The following is a 6,000-nucleotide window of genomic DNA, read 5'->3' on the forward strand; positions in this document are numbered from 1 at the left end:
GCATTACTCCAGGGCTGTATACACTCCAATGTATCCACACTTGCTTCTGGATCTAATTACTGTTCCTAATTCTAAGCCATAAGTCTTAATCAACAGACCAGCAGTTACGCTGGGCAGCTTTCAGCCCACAAACCACCGTGATATCAAGATTCTCCAAAGATGTTGCAGATCTCAGACTCCAAAGCGAAGTTCTACCACCTCATGGCAGAACAGCCCCTGTAAATGTCTCTGGCAAGGAAAATTCCTTACCCTAACAACTCTGTTCCCATCTGAATTATGTTTCAGAGTGAAATGCAGAATGGGCCTCCTTTGGAAAGCTTTTCACTAGTGATGATTTGCGATATTCATCTAGGGTTAGATGAAGAGGAAGGAAAGAAAGAAGAAAGGGAAGAAAAAAGTAGAAAGATGCTAAAAAATTTGCTTGTTGACATTTATACATGGAGACACCCCAACCTTTCAGAGCAAAAGACGAAGATTCAAGCAAATCATAACAGTACCCTTCAGCGATGCTGGGTGACTGTGCAAATAGTAGGATGGGTAGTGAAAAGGTATCATGCTCTTTGTGGCCACAACTATGTGAGATACCAGGGGGTGAGTACAAGCCCTTACGGGAAGCAGCTGTAGGATTAGCTGTAGCCTGGTGCTCTAACCCTGTCTCTGGAATGACTTCTGCTTGATCTGTGTTATTGTCTAAACAAGCAAGGAACAATGAAAAAATACCTTCATTCCCAAGGAGCTTATGAGGAGAAAATGAAGTAAGTATTAGGTATTATGTCAAGTAACTGATATTTAGACATTGATGACACATTTATAAATGCCCCAAACACTTCCATCGTGTCAAATGTATTTTATTTTGGAGACCAAGTAATAATCACTAATTTCATGTCGTCCATTTCAATATTTGACTTGGACAGAATAGCTAGAATGCATAAAAATAGAAACACTTGTATTTTACAGAAACAGCTATTTGGAAGATTATTGTAGAGACAAATAACATATTGGCACAAAGTTTGGTGTTACATGCTTACACTTTGAACTGAAGTAGGTTACATATATCCACATTCTAAAAAGAACATCTAATTTTGTTCCCTCATATAAAATTGAGATACTCCAATAAGATGAGTAACGTTTTGACTATTCTGGCCTTAACTTCTTGCTCAAAGTGCAATATTAATAGTACTTTATCCATTCAAGTATAATAAATCAGGCAAGCAAAACAATTAACTTGGCCCATAAATCTCAGAAAAACCGAATGATTCTCAACATTTCTCTCCCATTAGTTAGCGGCACATTCACTGAGTGGAAAACAATACAACTTCTTAGGAGGCAATCTCTGCTGCCAGACCTTGTGGGTGGGTTTCAATAGTAACCTGCTGATGTAAGTCTGCTCATTCTTGTACACTTGCAAACTTACTCCCCAGCTGTGCACCACAGATATTAATCCTGTAACACAGTGGGAATTTCAGCAAAAATTTGGGGAAAATAGAAGATTTTGCAAGTTAATCAAAGAAAATATAAGGACTTCTTGCATAGGAAAGAGTGTAATTAATCTGCATTACTGGAAGTGTAAAACTTTTAACTTTGTGCAGTATGAAAATGGTTCACATCTAAGTATTTCCCCTACTGAATGATGGAAAAAATAGTTACAAATGGAAAGGTTGTGGAGGCTGGGGAATAAGAGAAAAAACAGAACCACAAAAGAGACTTTTTAGTTTGGCATCCTACATTAGGTCCTAATGTCAATATAGAGCATCATCCTAAGTCTTAGTGACATCCTACAGCTAAGCCTAAAAAGTGACTTTCTTATCATTTGTGATAATTATCTCTTAATTAAGCAACCAGGATACTAGAGTCCAAAGTAAATACTTCTAAGAAAATTTTCAATGGAAGCCAAAGCTCTCAGCATTATTTCAACCAAAACACCAAAGGCCAGAGCAATGCAAAGCAAAGGGGACAAAATGTGGCTCTAGAGAGTGAACAAGAGCAGCAGCAGGACCTGTTGCTGTTTTTGGAGATAATGTTAGTCACAAATACAGAATAGGGATTGTCACTGTTCTCACTATCATATTTCTTTCTACTTACTTTATTAGAAAATGGAAGAAAATTTTTTATGACCTGAGCTGCTCTAGAGAAATTCCAGGCTTGAGGCAGAAACTACTGGCAGAAAATCCATGGTTTTTTTATAGAGAAGATCAAAACAGATGTCATCTTCTGACCTTACTGTTCCCTCTTGACCTTAAAATGTATGCCTGTAAATAAGCTTTTTCTGGAACACGTACAATAGTATTACTATATAATTTTTATTTCAACTACCCATCACTGTAGTGTATGAGTATATCTCATTCTCTTAAGTCATAGTGGCATCCAGAGATACAGCCTTCTACCTTTGTCCTTTTCAAATACTTTACATCATAATTAACTGGACCAATATATTAGAAACAAATCTATCTAAATGGGCTTAGAGTTTCTTAACTCCTGAGGAGCTCTACGAAGTGTATAATTCTGTGTCACCAACCACTGTCAGATCTTCATTAAGTTGCTCCTTAAAATGCACTGAAGTAAGAGTCATCAGTATTTTAGTTTCTACAAAAGTAATTTCTCATTTGCTTGAAGAGTAGTGCACCACAGTCTGCTGACATCCTGCTTTCATGATACCTATTGCTCACTTCCATAAAAGCGGTATTATTTTAGATTGTGCTACTGCTTTTAGCTTTGTTTTGGCTTTACAGTATAACTTGTGCTGCCTTACAGTATGTTGGAAGGGAGGGTGTTTGATCATGTTTTGATTAATCTGATCTTGGCTGCACCCTCTCAAATCTATGTTTTGAGAGGGCTAGGTATTTATTTTTTTCATTTTTCCAGATACTATTTTCACCTCATAAAAGCTGATATTGCTTTTTAGATACTAGGTCTGCTGTATCTTCAGCTCAAGCACCTGCTTTTTTAGAACCAAAGAAAAAAACCACATTTTTGCCATCTAGCTCATAGATTTAGTTTAGTTGTCTATTTTATAATCTTGCCAAATTAATGAAACTAAAAAAACTTTGTGACATTCTGCAATCCAAATATTTTCCCAGATACGTAAATTCTTTTCCTAAGAAAACCATGTAGAATGAAAAAGTGAATTGCATAATTACACTGCTATTTATATTTTCCTTACATTACTTACTCCCTTTTGTGACATCTGCAAAACATATGCCATTAATCTTAATTTTGCTAGTGGTAAACACGTCAGATATATTAAAAAAGTCATTGCCTTAAGATCCTTGCCACAGTCACAAACCTCCAGGAACACTTACTGGAGTTTTATAGTCTTTCCTGTAATAATTTTGCATGCTTTATCAGTGAAATAAAAACAAGGTGTCTTTCATTTTGATTCTTCATATGCTGTCTTGATCTATATTCTGTCTTCAAAAAGCATTTTTGGCTTTTTTTTTTTATTATTTTAATGAAAGAAACATATTAAAAGACTTTGCTATTTCAGTTATTTTAAATTTCATATTTCTCCATTGTGCCAACAAAAATATTGGCATTTCATAAGTCTTCTCCAAATGGAGTGAGGTGCAATTCGAAGATGACTTGAGACAGATACATAGCCACATCAAGAACATCAGATGGCCCATCAGACTTAGAGGGGCACAACACTGTCTACAAAAAATGACAGAAAAAATAGCGATAACTTTAGAATCATGTTTGGACACTTTTGAGTCCAAAGCCCCAGAACCTGGCTCTCACTTACTATTGGGTCAAATGGAGACAGTCTGAAGCACAAGTCTGGAGGAAAGTGCCAACTCAGACCTCTGGAAATGGAGTAAATCACCTTATTTGCTTCGCTGCCACACCCCAGGAGTGGTATGCAACTTGTTCAAAGACTATGATAAAAATGAGCTGAACGTGGATTAATTGCTTTTAAGGCCAGCATAAACTATTTTCATAATCTAATACAGCCTCCTACACAGGAAAGGCTGTGGAACTTTCCTCATGCAAACCAGCAAGTTGCAGTGAATTAAAGCACATCTTTTAGAAAGATTATATAAATCAAATATGGATAATTTGCCACAGCAATGTATAATGCAGTCCAACAGTTAATTACAGTTACTGTTTCAAGCAAACCAAAACTGCAATTTATTTCCAGTTTGATGTTGGCTGACTTTAGCTCCTAGCCCATGAGATGGCTGGTCAGTGGTCTTCAACCTCTCTCAATTTCTTCAATTCTAAAAACGTTCCTGTGGAGATTAACAACGCTGCAGAGAAAATCTAAGCCTACAGGAGCTAGCTGTGTTTTTCCTGGGTTTTGTGGCCCCCCTGGAAATAATGCACAGATGTCCTTGGGCCACAGAGTGAAAACAATTCTACGCCACTTTTCACTAAGTAGGTAACTAAAAATCATTATCAAGTCAGTTCTGAGCCTTCTCTTTTAGGGACTAAATATGGTGAGCTTCTTACTGTCCCTTAACAGATAATCGTATATTATGAAAGAACCCACTCAGATTACCTATAGTTGTTAAAAAATAATCAAGCAAATAAGCAAGCATACTACTCGTCTAATCCTGTGACATTAGATTATCCATCAGATAAATATGGATAAATACAGATAAAAATAGAATACTATTTTGAGGCTTAAATATTTCCTTGAAAGGACACCTAGAACATGTTTCATGAATAGTCCCATGACGAGATGTTGCACTGAATGAAAATAGTCCTGTATTTTCTCAAGATTTGTTTGTGCACTCTTCAACCCTGAAGGGAGTCCAAAAAAATTGCTACAGATTTTTGTAACATAGTCGAAATATCACTTTCCATTTAATATTAGTATTAATCTTACTTTTATAAAGACCTATCTAAAGGAAAAAACACTTGGAAAGGAACATGAAGATATCAGCTGCAGGTAGGCAATTATCAGTAGCACATGCAAAGAATATTATAAACACTTGCTCTTAATGAATCAAACACAAACTTCACTTACACTTTTAATGGAATAAGACCAAAGAAAACATTCTTCTCCTTGTAGCTCAGCATAATTGTCTTCAACCCATTTAGCACCCCAGTCTTTTCAGAAAATCTAACAAGCTGTGAACCAGAAAACGGTAGCTTAATTGCAGTCAGCAGATCAACATCTATTTTATACTAGTGGAGGGTCTGGCCATTGATCTTTAAGATGGCTTCAAGTCTTTCTGCTGTCTTGCCTTCATTAGTCCAACAGCTTGCAGGAAAACTGAAATTATCAAATAGATGCAATTCCATTATTGTAATTATGTAACGGTACATATATCGACAGAACTTGGTAAGATCCCTCTGCTGTAGATGTGATCTTTACCAGATCTCTCCCTTCCATACAAATAAGCCACCTTCAAATGAAATGCAGCAGTCTGAGGTGAAACATGGCAGTCTTTGTAAACTAAGAATACTACACAATATATATGCGGACCAGAAATAACAGAATATTTTATCCAAACAAAACAGATCATCTGAATGTACTATTAAAGCTGCAACACCTAAGGGCTAGATCACCAAGAACAGCATCTCTATCCTTGCAAACAGTGTCATGCACTCTTGGATGTCCATAGGAGGTGAAGCTCTGGTTTTGACATCTCCAAGAACACAGTGCCACCTACCTATACGTTAGGGTTAATTCACGGTAGGCGGTGGGAGAGGGTGGGGAGAGGGGGCTGTATTCCTTGCACCCAGTTCAGCACCACCCGTTGCTCCCTCGCTTGGTTTCCTGCGGGCTGAGGGGAGGCTCCTTCCACTGCACATCCCCAGACTGCAGCTGCATTTCTCACTTATGGTTTCTGTCATCAACTCAGTGCCATTTACGTTTCATTTCAAGTTCTGACTGGTTATAGCTTACTTCGCTTAAGACATTGTAAGCTAACACTCATATCATTAGTGCTCCTGCAGATTTTATTGACAGAAGCCTAAACTCATTGTCTGTGGACCTGTAGAACTTGAATTGCTGAGGAGAAAGGCGTGGCTAAAACGTGTGTAAGCATCCCGAGA

Source organism: Aptenodytes patagonicus, chromosome 3 (assembly GCF_965638725.1).
Source record: "Aptenodytes patagonicus chromosome 3, bAptPat1.pri.cur, whole genome shotgun sequence".
NCBI classification, from domain to species: Eukaryota; Metazoa; Chordata; class Aves; order Sphenisciformes; family Spheniscidae; genus Aptenodytes; species Aptenodytes patagonicus.